The sequence below is a fragment of the Euphorbia lathyris genome, chromosome 3 (genome assembly GCF_963576675.1).
Source record: "Euphorbia lathyris chromosome 3, ddEupLath1.1, whole genome shotgun sequence".
NCBI classification, from domain to species: Eukaryota; Viridiplantae; Streptophyta; class Magnoliopsida; order Malpighiales; family Euphorbiaceae; genus Euphorbia; species Euphorbia lathyris.
Window position 1 is genome coordinate 101,689,014 of NC_088912.1, and position 21,987 is coordinate 101,711,000.

General features: G+C 32.3%; 2 pseudogenes; both read left to right on the forward strand.

The window, feature by feature from the left end:
• The first annotated feature begins 289 nt into the window (after positions 1 to 289).
• Positions 290 to 7,768, forward strand: LOC136222836 (stemmadenine O-acetyltransferase-like; annotated as a pseudogene).
• A 12,026-nt stretch (positions 7,769 to 19,794) lies between these two features.
• Positions 19,795 to 21,361, forward strand: LOC136224469 (stemmadenine O-acetyltransferase-like; annotated as a pseudogene).
• The last annotated feature ends 626 nt before the right edge of the window (positions 21,362 to 21,987 follow it).

The following is a 21,987-nucleotide window of genomic DNA, read 5'->3' on the forward strand; positions in this document are numbered from 1 at the left end:
TTTTAATTTTGAGATCTAAACTATAGTTTTTATAGTGTCAATCTAAACGATCCTGGTTTTTAGCAAATCGAAAACCTTAGACCCGTTTGAGCAAAAAATATTTACATGTACCAGTTTAACAAGAATGGAAATTACATATTTTTTTTTTAAGACTTTAATACAAATATTATTTTCCAAGTCTTTATTTTAAATGAATTTTGAGTGCATATAAAAGCTAGTCGATGTGTTGTAATTTTGTGTACTATAATTTTGTATTTTTATAAAAATTTCTTTCAGATTCAACACAGAAATGGAAGTTTCAGTCGAATTAGTAGAAAGCATAACACCATTTTCTTCACATTTTCATAATCTAAAACCTTTTAATCTCAGCCTTTTAGACCAGGTTACACCCACAACTTATTCACCTCTAATTTTCTTCTACAACACTAAGAATTTTCATCTGAAAACCCCCCAAATCACATCTCAACTAACATGGTCACTCTCCAACACTCTAAATCTCTACTACCCTTTATCAGGAAGAGTGAAAGACAACCTTATTATCGAAGAATTCTACACGGGTGTTCCTTATTTCGAAGCTCGAGTAAAGGGTCATTTGTCTGATTTCATCCGAGAACCTCGGATGGAAATGTTAAACATGTTCCTGTTGGAAATACTTATTGGAATTAGATCCACAAACCACAAGATCATAAACTCATGTTAACCCATTAAGATCTAAAGCGGAAGCGTACCTGAATCCATAGCGCAGAGATTGAAGAGAATCACATACACCTTAGGTTGATTGGTCTTCTAGGGCTAAAAGCAACTAGCACATCTACACTTGATGGGGAGGCTGTAGATTTAGAATGCTAATGCCCTAGGGACCATAACCCTATATTTATACTGAAAACCTAATTGTCGCAATTACTAATCTGCCCATCATAGTATTAGTAAATTACAACTGGCTATCTACACATATTTAAGCCCATACCCATTATATATGTCACATGCCCATAAACTAATTTAGATCACTTAATCGGGCTCATACATATGATAGCTCATAATTACAATTATACATGTAAAGCCCATAATGTTGGATTTTAATCCAACAATCTCCCACTGGGCGAAACATGTATATTCCTGTAAATTATGAATCCTTTATGACGTCAAAATATGCTATCATATTTACTATAGGCATATACCAATAATTCCGTCCATTAATCATACTAACATAGAACCAAAGCAGAATCAATCACCTTTAGTGTAATCTTACCAACAATGATCATATATGTTAGCATAATCAAATGACATGAATTAAGTATGGATGTGTAGCATGGAAATTACATGTAATGTGACCTTAACATGCCTATTTCCAACTGGTCCTACTTTAGTGAGATCAAGACTTTAACACTTCCAGAATGGAATAAACTTAAAACTTTATTAACTGGAATCGGTACCGAATAAACAAACATGTCTAAAACTAAAGAGCATCCAAAATACAAACTCCCACTAAACTCAAATTTTCTTAAGCAATTCAAGACCCAAATGAGCAATATGCTCATGAAAGATAATGGGCAATAATCATTAACTGAGCGGATCCATAGAGTTTGTCCTAATATGCTCATTAGACACCGGTCCATTCTGAAATCTCTACTAGATATTTAATTACTAGTAGAACATAAGTATTGACTTATTGTCATAATATATTATCTTTCTATATCTGAATTGCAGCCTAATGACAATTTTACAGTCAACCAAAAAACTAGATGCCTCATAATGCGCTACAGATATAGCTGCCATGATGGAAGAAATGATTCACCCATCTAATAAACTGAAATGAACTTTAAACAAAATGAGCATCCGATATAATCAGAATCAGTATACATAATGATCTCTACTTGATTTGACTCTGACATATTATATGCGAGCTTTATTCTATGTGAATAGCGCATGACCTTATTAGCTGCTTTTCTAAAACTTCAAAACTAAAATATTTTCATATCTGCTCATTACCTCAAATATGAATACATATCAGAATGCATACGTACTTGAGCACACAAAAATAATGTATAACTGTTTGGGCACTATTTGAGACTAAAATCGTCTCCTTTAATTATAAGGGTATCACCTGATTTGGAGTTCTCAAATAGAAAAATAAATTTCCTCCCACTCAATCCAAAATATACATAATTATCAAACAAATTCATCTCAAAATCAATGAGACAATAACTTAATGAAATTTGTGATCATAACCAGTTAGCAATGCCATTATAACTTTAAAGAATCTTTTAATGAAGCTAGAAAGAAAGTTTTTCACAAATAATGTCTTCTTTTCGTCTGAAGCCTTTGACAACAATAAATACCTTATATCTTTTCATAATTGTCTTTGAGAAAATTGACAAGGTTTGAAAACTCTAAATTAATGGCATCAACCCACAATCGAGAATTGGAACTCCTTAAGGCATTGATAACTCAATATCATCTTTATGTTCTTAGAGATATACAAAATAATGATCAAACATTGTATTTCTCATTTCTCTAGTGAATTTCACTTTACTGACATTTATTCTTGAGGTTGTTGAGATTGTTCTTCTGGATGAGGAATCATTTAACCATATTTCCCCCTGCAAGCTCAACATCCTCAAAGAATCTTGAATTACTTGTCTTCTAAATTCTTAGTAGTGGGAACATAGAATTTAGAAACCCCTATATTCACAGTACCTAATAAAATGACAAACAATCATTCTTCAAAACCAATTTCTTTTCAATTTGTCTATATACATAACCATAGGTTGACAACCCAACACATAAGTGTTTAAGCTAGGCTTTTAAACCTTCTTAATGCTTGGGTCTAAATTGTTTCTTTTATTGGTACTTTAATTAGAATATAACCTGCAATATTCATATCAACTACATGTTTTAAAAAATGGCCACAAGTCTGTTGGTAGCTTTTCTTTTTACAGTTGTTTGTTCTCCTTTATTAAAAACTGACACAGATTTTAAAATCTGAAAAATCTAGGAACTTGAGAACTTCATCTGATATAAGATTTTCAATTCTCTTTGGAGAAATGAAACTTATATTTAAAATTCTTTTTCATTAATATTCTCAAAATGTGCACCAGTTTGCAAGGTTTCATTATTTTAGAAAACAATATCAAACATATAAAGATTGCCAAATACAAATAAATGTATAGTGTTCATCATAACTAAATTTTGATAAAGACAATTTCCTATTCTTAAACAAATATATTTGAATTTGTTTAAAATAGAAACTAAAATCCACCTAACAGGGTGGTGCAATAAGTCTTTTTCAAATATGAATATACACCGGTCCTCAAATGTAATATTAATATGTATATTGTCAATACTTTCTACCTTAACATTCTCATATAGATGTATCTTTCACCATCAAATGAATGTTAGGTTAGACAACCTCGCACAAACACATCAATATGAATAATAATACCAAAAATATAATTCATCAAGTGTGTTCAATCACAAAAATTAACCTTAGAACAAAAAAAAATGTACCTTTCTTTATACGCCAAGCACAGTTTTTGACATGATTCTTTTTATTATGTCCAACTTTATTGCATAAGAAACAAGTAGTTTCTGAATTTTGTCTCTTTTGCACTTTAATAACACAATACATGCATCTTTAATACTTTTCTTAACTTTATCATTTGAAGTGGATGCCTTATAAACACATTCATATCTCTCTTGCTGAAGTATATCCTCTTCTTGCAACTGACACATATATTAAAATTTTGAGAAATCAAGGGAATTGAGAATTCCATAAGACACAAGCCTTTCAATTCTCTCTTGAGAAATGTGTCCTAATCTTTTGTACCACAATAGCAGAATTCTCATAATTTAATTTTCTCTTCATACCACACCACGTGTACTAGTTTGCAAGGTTTCATTATAAGAAGAAACAGCACCAAGCATATAAAGATAATCATAAATAGATAAAGAACCAGTGCCAATGGTAACTGAATTTTGAAAAAGACTCAATTTCCTATTTCCAAATGAACAATAACCAAACTTGTCCAAAGTAGAAATAGAAACCAAATTCCGTCTAAAAGACGACACAATAAAAGTCTCATTCAAATCTAAATAAGCACTAGTTTTCAAAAGTAATCTAAATATGCCTATTGCCTCTACTTCTACTGCCTTGCCATCTCCCACGTAGATGTGTCTTTCACCATCATTTGGCTTTCGGCAGCTTAGGCAACCTTGCATGGACACACTAATGTGAGTAGTAGCACCAGAATCTACCCACAAAGTATGTCCAGGTACTGGAGATAAATTAACTTCAAAAAATGAGCCCATCTTATATCCTTTTGACCTTATGACAATTATAGCTCATCTTAAATTTATCAAATTGTGCAATAAGATAAATTACAACCTTATACACGAGCATGTCATTAGACAACTGCAACTTAAAGTGTATTTAACTTAAAAGCAAGATGAGACATCTCTATAATGTGCTCCACAATGTTTCATTTTCCTTATCCTTAATGGTATCATCATGTTCATTCTTTGCAAATCTTTTCTCAATTTAAACAAAGAAACCTTATCTGTAGATACCTCATAAGTCAATATAATACCCTTAAAACTTATAGAATGAAACATTTCATGATCATTAGATTCATGCAATTTGATCTTCTCACTTCCAATGATGAATTTTATCATTATCAGTACCGGATGTCATTACGACAATGAGTTAATCAATTCCTAATACAATGCCCAGATCAACAATATTGAGAACTAACATAATGTTCTCTTTCAAACCTTAAATAACATCGTTCAATATGCAACTTGAATGAATTATGAGCATATATAATGGCAGCAAATTCAATAACAAAGAAGTTAACAAGCTCACATAAGTTTATTATCAGAAAATGGGCAAAACACAAAATCAAATCATGGTCAATCCCATCACAAGACACCTAGCACAACATCAATATTTAGTCTTTGGACAGAAATATTGACTTGTAAGTGGTCATCTTGTTGTAGCAATCAAATATTAATAATAAGTCCTGTCAAATAATAAATCATCTTTGGACAAATTTATTATTCACATGGAAAACTAGATAATTGTTACATATTTATTGCCACAGGTGTGCATGTAATTCGGCCAAATATTAGCCTTCCTTTGGGCCGGGTAATATCCGCATGAATTAATAGACACACAAAACCGAATAGATGTTATATATCAAATTAATCTCCACAAGAGAGCCCACTTTGGCGGGATGTTGCTTAAACTAATTTATATAAAACGTCTATAACCATGACTTGAATACAGATGAGACAAGTATGCATAATTGACCATAAAAAAACTTTAATATTTATATATTGTCATATGTAACTTAAAAACCAAAAATATTTTTGACAATATATAAATATTTAGTCATAACAAACTCTCATAACAAAAGTATGGTCATCGAAACTAAATAACTGCATAAAATGATTATGCCCAAATTATTTTTTCTTTAATTCACATAATCACCCAATATTATATATTTGTCTCAAATAAAATCACAAAAGTTTATTACAAAAATGTTGTAACCAAAACACTAATGTAAGGAATAAATTTTGAAATTGTTACAAAACTTTATTACCAAACCATAAAGAAATAAATACTGAAGTTATTATTAAAATTTATAACCAACACATTAATGTGCATAAATAAATACTGAAGTTATTAAAAAAAAACTTATAACCAAAATTGTTACAAAAATTTATAACTATTAATGTAACCGAAATACCAAAGTTGTTACAAAAACAATTGTAACCAAAACTTTAATTTGATCAAAATACCAAAGTTGGTACAAATATTTTTTTATAACCGAAATATTAAAACACAAAAACTTCAAAAGTCTAAAATTATGAAGTTTTTATGAATTAAAAACAATATAAAAGACATTAAATATCTAAATTTTTTGATTTGTAATAAAACAAATCAACTGAAAAGTTTGAAGAGTTCATCAAATTAAAATCTTTGAATCAATGTTTAAAACCTCAAAAATAAAAATAGATATCATAAGCGATTCTCAATCCATAACATACAAGTAAAAAAAACTTGATCCAAAAGCAAGACCATAAGATTTTTCCATGTTTAGAAACAAAGAAAAAAAAAACGATGTACTGAAAACATTGATAAACTAAAACATAAGAAAACCAAATTTAAAAGAATATTGATATTCAATTGAATGTCTCTGAATCAATTAATATTGATTCCTAAATCGTTAGCATAAGATTGGCGAAAACCAAAAGAAAAAACCTTTCATCGAAGTAAAATAAAATCTCAATGAATCTACCATGAGGAGCTCTGATACCACTTGTTGGAAATACTTATTGGAATTAGATCCACAAACCACAAGATCATAAACTCATGTTAACCCATTAAGATCTAAAGCGGAAGCGTACCTGAATCCATAGCGCAGAGATTGAAGAGAATCAGAGACACCTTAGGTTGATTGGTCTTCTAGGGCTAAAAGCAACTAGCACATCTACACTTGATGGGGGAGGCTGTAGATTTAGAATGCTAATGCCCTAGGGACCATAACCCTATATTTATACTGAAAACCTAATTGTCGCAATTACTAATCTGCCCATCATAGTATTAGTAAATTACAACTGGCTATCTACACATATTTAAGCCCATACCCATTATATATGCCACAGGCCCATAAACTAATTTAGATCACTTAATCGGGCTCATACATATGATAGCTCATAATTACAATTATACATGTAAAGCCCATAACGTTGGATTTTAATCCAACAGTTCCTTCCATATCAACCATTCTGCCAACAACAACTTGATCCAACGTTAGGACTACTAGCTGTGCAACTGAATATCTTCGACTGCGGGGGGATCGCACTTGGCATTTGTTTCTCACACAAAATCAATGATGGAATAACAAGCAGTTCTTTTATGAAAACATGGGCAGCCAATTCGTGTGGTTCGGGTTCGTATAACAAAGTCATACACCCTAATCTATTCGAGGCTTCGTCGATGTTTCCACCACAGAAATCATTGCCTTCTGGCTATACATCATTGATGGAAACCCTGTGGTTTAGTAAAAAAGCCTTCAGGACAAGGCGATTCGTGTTCAACGAGAATGCAGTATCCGCCCTGAGAGCCAAAGGAAGAAGCGAATACGTAAAGAACACGACCCGTGTCGAGGCGTTAAGTGCTTTTATATGGAAATGTTTAATGAAAGCTTGTGAAAACATATCAGGTTCTCCAAGGTCCTCTGTTATGTCTCAAGCTGTGAATATTCGGAGACTAACTAAGCCACGAATGTCGAGATATTCCATCGGAAACCTTGTTTGGTCCGCGATTGCAAGGTATAATCCCGATGACACGGAGGTGGAGATGAAGGAAATGGTGAGTTTAGTAAGGGAAGGTGTAGGAAAAGTAAACAGTGAGTATTTAAAGAGTTTCTCAGGTGAAAAAGGGTATATTGCAATTTTAGAACATCTTGATGGGCTTGGAGAAATTCCCATGGAAGATCCTGATGGATTTAGCTTTTATAGTTGGCATACATTTGGTTTTAGTGAGATTGATTTTGGATATGGAAAACCTGTTTGGGTTGGGATTTTTGGAGAGACAAGCAGAAATAGTGCAAGTGATTCAGATTTCATAATTCTGAAAGATGTTGGAAGAAATAATGCAATTGAAGTATGGATGACATTAAATGAGAACATCATGGATGTTTTGGAAAATGATCGTGAATTTCTTGCTTTTGCTTCTTTGAATCCATGTATAAGCATTGACTGAGGCAGGGATGAGAGTTTCGGCGTGCAATTACAGTATCTCTAGACCTTTTTTCAGGCCGAGAAGTGTTTGAAACCGAATCTCCCGGGATGGATTTGGATGGCCGGGGTCCAATGGATCCGTGCACCTTTATGGATTTTAGAAATTGATGTTTTCTTATAGAGTTAATTTCAAATAAATACTTAGTGGTTTCACGTTTTTGTATTCAAAGTTTTTTTTTTTTGTTACAAACAGAACCTTGTGGTTTGTAAAATTTTTCATTTTTAAACAACTTTAATTTTTCAACGTTTTAAGTTTGAGATCATTTATGTGTTATTTTTTGTGGGAGATAAAGTTAATGTTTAGAGAGAGAAAACTTTAAAAATGATGATTTTGAAAAATGAAAAATGTGATTCCAAAATAAATATGATATTAAACAACTTTAATTCTTAAATTTTTTTGATTTTGAGATCGTTATCAGCTAAATTTGGCAAGTCAATAAACAATAAATTTTTACAAACCACAAAGTTTCGTTTGTAACCAAAAAAAAAATATCGATCACCAAAATCATGAAATCATAAAATTGGCCCACCCCCCAACGGACCCCATCCTATATTCGCCACTGATTCCAACAACTTTGGATTTCTCACAATTTCGTGATTAAATACTTTTAGATGCTTAAATCGGCCAGTTGAATCTTGCAACTCAACATTGCGTAAAACCAAGGCCGTTTGGACCGTTTAGGTCATGTTGAGGCATTCGAAATCGATAATCCACTTTGATTTTCTCCGACTAGTTACTCTTCGTCGCTTTTTGGTCCTTAGGCGATTTTTAACCTCTTGGGATCCGTCTGCTTCGACGCCGTCTAGACTGTCTAGAAGACTCCTAAACGATGATGAAGAAAATATTTTTTATTGTGAATTCATTAATTCACTTTTGAGTTGTTTCAATGATATTATTGTTGAAATTTTGATGTTTGCACATTTTTAAAAATATATGTTACAAAACCAGTAGTGTTCACATGGACCCTAATGACCACGGTGAATGTGGTCATTCACCATTAGATGTAGGCTGATTAAAATCCTAAGGTATAGATTCAAAGCATCCTAAGACTTAGATTTAATCAGCCTACATCTAATGGTGAATGACCAAATTCACATGGTCATCAGGGTCCATGTGAAAAATACTGGTTACCAATATACGTGCATTTCTATATTAAATAATTTTATACTATTATTTTTAGATATTATAATACATATTTTAATTCAATTTATATAACAATTTGTTGATTAATAAATCACTACAAGAAAACAGCTAGTTAGCTACCGCAATTTTGGTAATTGATGCGGTAGCTAAAGCGGTTTACCGACTGAATTTAGTGGTTTACCGACCAAACACATTCAGTCAGTAAGTACCTAGTCGCTGGACAATGCCGACTATTTCTGACAATAGTCGCAGATTGTAGCGACTGTTTTCTTTGGTCGCTGCGTAGTCGCAATATTTACAGACTACATTTTGCGACTAAGGTAGTCGCTAATGTGATAGGTCGACATAGAAACTGGTAGGTTTACCGACGAATTTCTGGCGAAAATTCTGTCAGTAATTATTGACGACAAATCTGATGCACTGGACAATTTATTTATTTGTAATTATAAATTTTATAAATAATTATAATTGTGATTACAATTTGGATTATTAAATACAATTATAAACATATTTTAACATTCATAATAAATTAACCACAACAATCAATATTAAAGAAAACTATAAATATATTTAGAAATAATTAATATTTGAATTTTAAATATGTCAAAATATATAACGTCACTCACAAAATATTATAATCTAAGTTAACCTAATATATTAGATCAAAAATCTATATCTCCAACTCTGTCGTTCTCTCTTGAAATCTAGCACGGAAGTGTATACCTTCTGCCAATCGCTCTTGTCTTTCACTTGATGTAGAGGTGCTAATAAATTTGTTCTATCCGTATTAAATCCATCAAGACGCTCTTGTACGGCTTCTCAGCAGCTTGTTCGGCTTCCTCAAGAGTATTTTATTTAACTTGGGTGAGACTTTCATATTTATCCTATACAATATAATTAAAGAAACAAATTATCATATAAACAATATACCGCGAGTTATATTATCATTATATGTACACAACTATGTACAACATTACAAAGTGGATTGTACAACATTACAAAGTGGATTGCTAAATAATTGATACATATTAATTGTACAACATAACAAAGTGGATTGCTAAATAATTAATATAAGTTATACTATGATTTAAGTCCAAATAGCTCGTAGAACAATGGCACAACCAAACAGAATAGATGATTTGATATTAGTTATGCACTAATTTATTATTACTGTGCCATTTGCAGAAATACAAAAAAGAAAAAAAAAACTTGTTCAGCAAATAACCATATTGACATATAGGAGTGCCTAGCTAATGGATCAATTGCAACAACCAACATTTTTATTATCCAAAATTACCTGAAAACAACAAGATTGGGTAGCCCTTTTGGCATTGCCACACTTCTTTTCATAAGTAACACAAATCCACAAATCCAACACTATCACTTGTCTGAAATTTGCAACAGAACAAAAGCTACAATATAAAACAGCTTGAACAATTCAACATAACAAAAGGAAAGCAAATATCCTATTATCACTTACCAGCAATTGACAAAGGAGCTCCCATTTTTTTCTTAAATACAAGGTTCAATTTTGCTAGAGATGACACTAAGGCGTCATGACAAATTGACGAAAGAGACGAAGATTGAACTGATGTAGTATTCTGTTCAACTTATTCAACTTCAACTTGAGTAAAATATACATATTTTTCCTGCAATAAATTTAAAGAAACAAATCATTAGCATATGAATTTATCTATCTTCCAAACTAATGCAGAAACTGAATACTACTTAGAGTTTCTCTACATGATCATTAACGATTTAAAAACACGTGTTGTTCAAAAATATACTCAGTCAACTCGAACCGAATAGCAAAATCCTATCCTACAAGTTTTTAAAGAACCAAATAGCAACACGTGGGGTTTGTGGTCTCATGAGAAATTTAAAGTTCAAAGCATGCTAAAATAAAACAAAATCAGAAACAAGAACTTGAGATCAAGACTTGTTTAGCGATTCCTAGTTTAGGGGTACCTCTCCACTCTGCAGTGAATTGAAATATCAGCATCATCCCTTCCTCTTTAACGAATTTATAAATATATCAGAGAAAAGGAGTAAGAAAATATGGAAGAAAGGTACTTGGACCAAGTAGGATGAGGTAAATATATTCGGGATTGAGGAAAGAAGCGCCTCTGGAACTCAGCGAAGAGACGACATGCGCAAGTTCCTGAGAGTGCCTCAACACCTGCAAACTTCCCTTCCCTTGTAATGTCAGAATCCTTACCATAAACCAATTCAACACTCTCCTTAATCAGTTTTGAAGTCACAAGAGATGAAATAGACTCCCTGCATGCCAATGCCACTTTCAAATTTAGTTATTTACATTAATGGAAGCACAGGAAGTTGCACAAATTTGAATTCTGACAAAATGCACACTTGAATAAGAATACACTTGAAAAACCAATGAAATTCCCATTTATCTAGAACTGATACTTGGAAATCAATGCCCAATTTTATAATAAGAGTTGATTAATTAAGCAAATCAAGGGAAAGAAGCTCACGAGAATTGAGAATGTGCAATCTTTGCCTCAGCCTCTCTAACGCATTGCAGTTTTACTGGTTTTTCCTCATCATCCCTGTAAGCTCCCTACAAATTACCACAAGATAGAAAATCAGACCAACAGCTCAAAAAGAAGAAACAAAAACAAAGCATAAAAAGAAATACCACTCCAAGATTGATCTTAGAAGGGGAAGAATCAGCAAGAAAAGCCTGAGTAACAGTGGTGATAGGATATTTAGGTTGAACTAATTGAGCTAGCTGATTGTATACAAATTATCTTGATTCAACACCTAAAAATTGCTTCAAATCCTTCATCTGAGTGTGTGCAGCAAACCTTCATTTTATGATGTAGCAGGAGCAAGTTTCCTTGTTAAGAATAACATGAATTCCATAATTCTACTCACCATAATCTTAACTAACCCATCAATTTATGTTTTTCACAAGGACACATTTCATTAAAACTACATTTATTTACATATATACCATGTCTACAGACAACAATTATAAACAAAAATACATTTATTTGTCCATTGGTATTTCAAATAGACATAATTTTTTTATTCCTCAAACATGCTTCTAACTGAAGTTTAGCTTCATGATACCAATTTCAAATAGAGTTCAGGCCATAATACACATTCAACTAATGCACCGAAATTTGACAGATCTAATGCACCGAAATTTGACAGATGAATAAGTAGGTATATTAGCATCTTGCTTGAGTAAATAAGAATTATAGTTATATTCTCCATATCTAAAGCACAATATGTTAAACAAATTACAATAATCACCTCTAATCACTAGATCTGCTGCTGCAAAACATATTGCGCTTGGGCGAGAAACCAGTTAAAGTCAGGTCTGCAGCTGTTCAATAATTGCTGTAGCTTGTACAAGGAGGCTGCAAACCCTTAACCAAATAAACAAAAAAAAAATCAGAAAAAGAGAACTAGAAGAAAAGAACAGTGTGAAGAAAGTAAAAACCCAAACCTAGAATTCACAATTCTCCATCTTTATTACCTTCTGGTTCGAAACTCACGGTCTGGTCTCAAAATTCACTTACAGTTTGAGCAGGTTTCCAGCCAGAAAGTTGAAATGGCTCGCTTCAAATGCTTCATCTTAAAGCACAACTTCCTATATTGGTTCGTAATTCGGCTATAGAACAACATGTACCAAGCATCTAAAAACTCCTACAACATTATAGTCAATGCAATAAATAACATTACCTAAATCGCAAGAATAGTTAGTTTTCATCAATTAGATACATAAAATGAAAGAGACACAATTACATGCACCAGGACAAGGACCAGAATAAGATAGAAAATGAACAAGTGAAATTAACCAAAAAAAATTGAAACAACAAAGACGAGTGTTGAAATTGGCTAGGGTTGAAACTAGAAGATCAATGTGATGGTAGTTATATAAATTCTCTTCCCCAATATGGAAATAGAAAGGCTAAAATAACACCTTATGACACCAAGATCCCTTCTTACTGTACCTACTTGCATACCTCACTAACTGTCTTTCCATACCATACCATTGGTTTTTTTTTTTAGACAGTGGATACAAGTTCTGGCTTCCGATTTCCTATTCAGTCCAACAGAAATTCAACATAACTTGAAATAGGTTATCCAAACAGAAAAAAAGTGTTCCCTATAATCTGCGGGAGACAAGTTACCGAAACAAGTCTTGTACTATAATCTATGTTGCCCAGACACGGATACAGATATGGTATGGGACACGGATACGGAAAACATCTTTTCTATAAAACATACGACACAGAAACATGTGAGAAACGTGTAAATATTAAAAATATTAACAATATTTTTATAATATAACTAAATAAATATATATAAAAGAAATGGTAAATAATTTATTAGTCCCTTAGTTTTTACCTAACACACTATTTAGTCCCCCTATTTTGAAAAACACATTTTAAGGTCTCTATCTTTTACCAATATTAACCCTGTGGTCATTTTATCTATTTTTTTTTTATTTTTAACCGAACATATCTTAGCTTTTAGGAAACCACAGTACAATACAAGTTGATCATGTTACTCTGTTATTTTATATATGTCTATTTATGCTAAAATATAACGGTTACAAGTCTAAAAAAACTAGATAAAATAACCAAAGAGTTAATATTGACAAAAGATAGGGACCTTAAAATGTATTTTCTAAAATAGGAGGATTAAACAGTGTGTTAGGTAAAAACTAGGGCACTAATAAATTATTTACCCTAAAAGAAATTAAAAAACTCTTATCTAAACATAATTATTAAATACATGAAATATAAATAATATCAAAAAACGTTCATAGAAAACCCATAAAACAATGAAAGCCTTCATCTCTATCTTTTGGTTTATCTCATATTTTATTTTTGCTACGCATAAAGACTACACACTCTTTTGGATATTCCTGCTCCTTTTCCCTTCAAATAATCGACCATAATTCTCTGTTTATGTCTGTTTTTTTTTTATGAAATGAAATCCAATCGTTCTTGTTGTGTATGGGAAACCAGTTTTCTAGACGGATAAGTGTATCCAACTTTTGCATATCATGGAAACGGCTCCGAAACGCATCGGAAACGTGATACGCATGCATGTTGAAGTTTTCGTGCTTCAAAGAATATAATGTCCAATCAACCATTGTGTGTCTAAAATTAGACCATTGGCAAATATAAGTCTATCATCAGCAGGAGATTTATTAGACTATGTATTTAGTTATCATTTATCTGTATCATTCTGTTATTTATCTCTAGCCTAAAATATAGGTTCCGTTGTTGACTATAGTCGTTCACTACAGAATGAACTGTATTCTGTATAAATACTAAACTTCATATCAATAACAATCACTGACAATCATATTGTTACATGGTATCAGAGACCTAACCCTTACCCTAATCTCTCCTCTTTCTTTTCCACCTTCACCGAGACACCACCTTCCTCCTCCCATATACGGCCGCGGCCGCCGTTACCGATTCCGGCCACCTTCGTTACAAGATTGAATACATTAAAGATCATCAAATAAGATTATGTAGCACATCTATCAGATTAACCTCATTATTCTGCTGTTGCGGCTTGCTGGGGCAACAACACTTGTTTAAATGGCTTTATTATCTCTTTGAATAATCTCAACTTGTCAGGATTTTTCATAATTTGTTATCATCTCTAACAAATCAACCAATTGTTTCTGCCGTAAATTTAACAAAAGAAATTGCAATGAATCCAAACTACCGCCATGTATGAATTGGAAAGTTGGAAAAAACAAAAATAAAATTGAGTTGTGATGATGGAAGTTAAAAGATAAGGCTTATTGCGTTTTGATCTAATGAAATTATAAGCATTTTCTATCAAAAAAAAAATACATCATTTGTTCCTTGAATTTGTCCAAAAAGTTTGATTGGCCCCTGAACTTTCAAACTGTTCATAGCCCTCTCTACTTACATAAAATGTTCAGTTAGCCTCTGAACTCGCACAAAATGTAATCAATTGATTACTTGGTTCCAAAAAAGTAAGTTAAATGCGGAAAACGTATTACAGGCATCTTAAAAAAAAGTAAAACAACCAAGATCGCGGTATGTGGTTCTAATATTAGAGAAGCCAAGTTTTACAGTTGAGAAAGTAATAAATTTTTAATCTATTTTTGAATTAACGTAATAACATTTTAAGATGTGTGGAATGCATCTTCCGTATTTAACTTACTTTTTGCAACCGAGTGATCAATTGATTACATTTTACGCAAGTTCAGGGGGCTAACTAAACATTTTATGCAAATTAAAGGGACTATCAAGACATTTAAATTCAGGGGGCCAATCAAGCTTTTTGAACAAGTTCAGGAGCCAAATGATGTATTAAGCCTAAAGATAAATACCAGGTTTACAGTGCTAAAAACAGCTTATCAAAAGCCCATGTCCTGCTAATTTCTATTACACAGTACAGTACCGTTCTTGCTCCTCAATTTATCCTTCTTCATAATATCTCAATGAATTCATCTTTATCCAATTCTGAAAAACATAAAAACTAATAATAATTAGAACATTGTTTATCAAACTGAAATATGTACAAAGAGATATCAATTTATATGAACAATCAATGGAATATGACATTGTTTTAAAAAGTAAACCTTAATAGTTATCTTTTTTTTGGATCAATATTAGTAATGGCAAATTATAATCAATGCCTGAATCAGCTTATTTCCTGACTCTACTTTCAAAATATATTGATTTCTACATTTCCATTTGTTTAATTTTTATTTTCTTTTATTTCTCTCTTAAAAAATCTGATCTATTTTTGCAATAATTATTAGACATGATCAGAGAGGACTTACTTCCAAAATGGTGGATCTGAGAAGCGGCCACAAGATGGTGGATCAAACGGAGAAGACAACGATGATCTGTGGGTTTGAGAGTGGAAGCGATGGTGGGCTTGGGGGAAACTGTAAATATAAATTTTTTATGTTTTATCTTTTTTACCTAATGGAAAAAGATGTCGGTAATGTTGGCTCTAAAAAATTGGGTCTAATAATTGCTAACCAGAAAATAATTTTTGAGAGGGTTGGTTGTAATGTTTGCAGCCACGAGAACTTTGAAACCGTGTTTTAGCGTGAAATGTATTTCACAAATCTATATCTGACCTTAGCAACCAAATAGGTTGTAATATTGCAACCGATCTTAATATGGTCTTAAACATTGGTTGCTATTACTGTTTTTTTTTTTTTATATAGAAACACTTATATCTTTAATAGATGAACAAGCAGGTACAACAAGAAAAACATAAGGAATGAAAATCTTACAAGAACCATAAAGGCACTAAAACGACTACAAAGAGCAAAAATAACCATAAAAGGTATTTAAAACATAAAAGATCAAGAAAATATATACTTCTTGTATTTCCAAATCCATAGAAAAGCACCCGCAAACCAGTCATCATCATTTAAGCCGATCATACGACACAAAATCGACATGCAATTTCAGTGTTTGTGTATAGCTTAGTAGGTAATGTGTTGTTTTTTTATTGACACAAAACTGACACACAAATTTTTGGATTGGATTAGGGTTGATATGCTAATCCGAAAACGACACGGAATGATACGAATATTTAAAAAATTATTATTATATTTTCTCACGTTTTTATATGTCACTTTATTAATAAAGATAATAAAATTATAATTACTATTTGCAAATACGATTCAAACCTCCTAATGAGTTTAAATTTACTCTTTTTAACACAAACCCAAAAATAATGTGAAATAACTTGAACACGATAATTGCCAAATCTAATCATTCCTCCATTGATCTATAATATCTAACAATATCTTTTGGATAATATATTTGAAATATATGTATCGATTTTTCGCACTTTAGACATTATCCATTTTAATTGAAGTTTTTTTCATCATCACAGCCTATATATATATATATATAAACATTGTTTGCTTCAACCCAAGTCACATTATTTAGTCACGTAGCTTTGAAACGTATATTTAGGAATACATTATACTAATATAGCTCAATAATTTCTTCATTTCTGTATAAAACTCAGTTCATTCATGCTTCTATCGTCATCCTTTAAGCTGCTGCTTGTTCAAATTTTTCACTCGGACATCACCGCTCAAAATTGGCCGTTACAATATATATATATATATATATAGAGAGAGAGAGAGAGAGAGAGAGTGAGTGAGAGATAGAGAGATAGAGAGAGAAAAGTATAAAAATAAGTCATATAGTTTGGTCGATTGTTAAGACTGTCCCCGTGGTTTAAAAATTCATAAACAGATGTAGGTTACTTGATGAAAATTGCAATTAAAATATCATTGAAACAATTTTTTTTTGTCAAATAATACTTATGATTTAGTTAATTAATTTGAAAAATCAAACTTTGTATTTTGGTAATTTATAAAGTCGGTTTTTTTAATTGCTCTAAATCGCTCATTTTAAAGTAAATAGTCATGATAATAATTTTTAACGGAATGACTAAGTTTGTAAATTGGACAAAACACAAAACGCAGAACTTATCATAATGTCCATCATTAGGTGACAAATCAATATCAAATTATCATTACACATTAATTTGTTGCATTTCCACTTTTTCATACGTGTGGAAGTGGATTTTCTTTCTTTTTGACCTTTAATCAAGTCATTAATTACATAAGATAAGGTTTTACTATATTATATTATGATAATAAAATCAACAAAGTGCCAATAGGATATATGTGTTTTTATAGGAGTTTTTATATTAACATTCCACCTTCCATATCATTTGAAAACCTCTGATTCATATTTGGACAGATGTATTATAATCATATTTAATAATTAAAATAGTGGACAAAATATATATAAAAGTCTCTCCATTTGACATAGAGAATCATATGCTTTTAATAATTTTCTATAGAAGATACATATATTCTATTTGCACTTTGTTGACTTTATTATCATAACAGTAGACGTGGCAGCTACATTGTCGTTTTTCCACTAGGCGGTTTTCCTAGTCGCATGTCCAATGGCCGGATAGACAAGCATATTTGAAATCATTTTTTCGATTATTTGACCATAAAACTCATTCGAAGTGAATTTGTAACAATTATTATGATTTTCATTTATGTCCAGGTGCCATTAGAAGAGTTTGGTGGTGACCGGATCGACTACAGTAGTCGTTTCATTACTAACATGATTTTTCAGACTAGTTCAGAAACGAGTGGCAAAAAAAATTGCAATTCAACATGGTTTCTAGCTTATTATTGCTTCGCATAAACACGGGGGAAAGCAGAAGCTCTTGAGTTGTTCTCATGGTGAACGTTATAAAGGAGTTTTGAATTCTTTGGATGAGGCTTTAAGAAGGAAAACTAAGACAAAAGCGTGCGATTGTAAATTCCAGCTAAAAGTCTTACAATTGTAAGGTTATACCAGTTGGGAGATCATGGTTTCAGAAGGGATTAAGGGTATGCACAACCATCCATTGGTTATTTATCCAGAGGAATATCGAAAGATGAGCGGAGGTCCCGCGTCCAAAAAAAATTGTGTGTGACATGAGTTCGGCTCAAGTAAATCCGTGTGCTATTTTTGCGGCACTTCAAGAAAAGCATCCAACAGACAACTCAACTAGAAAACATGTGTATAACTATAGAGATTAGTTAAGGAAGATTGGTTTTGAGTAAAGACATGGTGAGTCAATTTTTCCATTTAGCTATTGAGAACTTGTGCATTGGACGCTTGCCCAGCCTGATACCGGTATGTTGATGCATATGTTTATCATGGAATTACTCTGAACCTACCACTGGTACATTATCATGGATTCAACGTACAAAACGAATAAGTACAAGATGCCAATTTTCGAAATTATTAGGATGACTCCATGTAAAAACAACTTCAAGATAGCTTATGCAATTATGAAAAATGAGACTGAGTCGAGCTATTGTTGGGTGATGGAGAGGCTGAGAAATTTGATTGAGTTTGATGTGAACCCGACGGCTATTATCACTAATCGAGAGTTAGGATTGATGAGTCTTGCTATGTACTTCGCATATCAACAAGGATGTATAGGATGTCAAGGAACCGATTGAACTAAAAGCTCGAGCTGATATTTAAGGCCCAATCATATATCTTATATTAATCTCCGACACACCCCCACACGCAAATGCCCATTGGACTTGCAGCGTGCACAACACAGGCCCATCCCGCTACGTGTTTTAATTCCACAAATTAATGAGGTTCCCAGGACTCGAACTCTCGACCGTTTGGTCCTAGAGGCTCTGATACCATGTCAAGAAACCGATTGAACTAAAAGCTCGAGCTGATAGTTAAGGCCCAATCATATATCTTATATTAATCTCCGACATAGGATGCTCTCAAAAAAAAAAAACAAGGATGTATAAGATAAGGTATACAGAATAATGGGAATCTTTATAGTGTCAATCTAAATAATCCTCGTTTTTAGCAAAAATAAAAACCTTAAACCCTGTTTGAACAAAAAAATTTCCATATTTATAAGTTTGACAAAAGGTAAAAGTACATAGTTTTTTTAAGACTTTACCTTATTTTATACGTGAATAAAATACATCATTTGATCCATGAACTTGTCCAAAAATATTGATTAGTCTCTTGAACTTTAAAGTGTTCTCATACCGCTTCTTTTATATAAAATATTTAGTTAGCCCTTAAATTTATATAAAATGTAATAAATTAATCAATCAATTGCAAAAAAAAAAAAAAAATTAAAAAAAAAATTAATGGGATGCAAATGATGTATTAAACCTTTTAAATGAATTTTGAGTGCATATAAAAGCTACTCGGTGTGTTGTAAATTTATGTATTGTAATTTTGTTTTTTATAAAATATTTGTTTCAGATCCAACAAAGAAATGGAAGTTTCAGTCGTATCAGTAGAAAGCATAACACCATTTTCTTCCCATGTTCATAATCTGAAACCTTTCAATCTCAGCCTTTTAGACCAGATTACACCAACATCTTATTCACCTTTAATTCTCTTCTACAACACTAAGAACTTTCATCTGAAAAATACCCAAATCACAGCTCAACTAAAATTGTCACTCTCCAACACTCTAAATCTCTACTACCCTTTATCAGGAAGAGTGAAAAACAACCTTATTATCAACGAATTCGACGCGGGTGTTCCTTTTTTCGAAGCTCGAGTAAACGGTCATTTGTCTGATTTCATCCGAGAACCTCGGATGGAAATGCTCAACATGTTCCTTCCATATCAACCATTCTATGAACAACAACTTAATCCAGTTAGGACTACTAGCTGTGCAAGTGAATATCTTCAACTGCGGCGGGATTGCACTTGGCATTTGTTTCTCACACAAAATCAATGATGGAATAACAAGCAGTGCTTTTATGAAAACATGGGCAGCCAATTCGTGTGGTTCGGGTTCGTATAACAAAGTCATACACCCTAATCTATTCGAGGCTTCGTCCATGTTTCCACCGCAGAGATCATTGCCTTCTGGCTATACATCATTGATGGAAACCCTGTGGTTTAGTAAAAAAGCCTTCAGGACAAGGCGATTCGTGTTCAACGAGAATGCAGTATCCGCCCTGATAGCCAAAGGAAGCAGCGAACACGTAAAGAACGCGACACGTGTCGAGGCCTTAAGTGCTTTTATATGGAAATGTTCAATGAAAGCTTGTGAAAGCATATCAGGTTCTCCAAGGCCTTCTGTTATGTCTCAAGCTGTGAATATTCGGAGACTAACGAAGCCACGAATGTCGAGATATGCCATTGGAAACCTTGTTTGGTCCGGGATTGCGAGGTACAATCCCGATGAGACGGATACGGAGATGAAGGAATTGGTGAGTTTAGTAAGGGAAGGTGTAGGAAAAGTAAACAGTGAGTATTTAAAGAGTTTCACAGGTGAAAAAGGGTCTATTGCCATTTTAGAATATCTTGATGGGCTTGGAGAAATTTCCATGGAAAATCCTGATGTGTTTTGCTTTTCTAGTTGGCATACATTGGGTGTTAGTGAAATTGATTTTGGATATGGAAAACCTGTTTGGGTTGGGATTTTTGGAGAGACAAGTAAAAATAGTGCTTGTAATTCAAATTTCATAATTCTGAAAGATGTTGGGAGAAGTAATGCAATTGAAGCATGGATGACATTAGATGAGAAGACCATGGATGTTTTGGAACATGATCCTGAGTTTCTTGCTTTTGCTTCTTTGAATTCATGTATTAGCAGTGACTGTGACTGAGGCAGGGAAAAGAGTGTCCGAAGACCGAGTGTAATTACAGTATCCTATGTTGCCCGGACACGGAGATGGATACAGTTTCCCATATGCATACGGATACGGGAAATGTTATTTCTATAAAATATAGGAAACGTGGAGAAAAATATAAATATTAAAAATATTTAGGCATATTTATAAATATGAAAAATATTGAGGCATATTTATAAACATTAAAAATATTGCGGTTAAAGGATATGTGTGTTAAATTTTCGCTCAAAACAATATTTGTAGTTTAGTTAATCAGTAAAATCAGCGTTGTACTTTGAATTACAAATTCAGTCTTTTTAATTGCTCCAAATCACTCACTTTTATGGTAAATAGTCACAACAATAATTTTTGACGAAATGACTGAATTTGTAAACTGTAAAAAAACACATAACCCTCCAAACTTCGGCCAAACTACAAGATTTATTTTTATATTTTTTCGTTTAATCTTTTATTACCAGAAACCAGACAAATAATAAAAACTAGGGTTAATGAAAAAAAAAACTCATGTACTTACATTGATTTACAGATGAACGAATGTGATTATTTTATTGTCAACAATAAGACTGTATGATTTTTGGATTGACATTCTCAATTTGTCAGTTAATGACCATAAGATTTTTTTTTTTAAATTAACCCTAAAACCTAATATTCATAATTAATAAACATTTGACAAATATAAAATGCAAATTGAAGGGGTTATTTACAAATAGATCCCAATATTAAAATATTGTTTATCAAATTATCTTTTGTAGTGCATATAAATTATTGTTGAGTTTTTGCAGTGGAAAAAATCGAATCATGAACTCGTATTACCAAC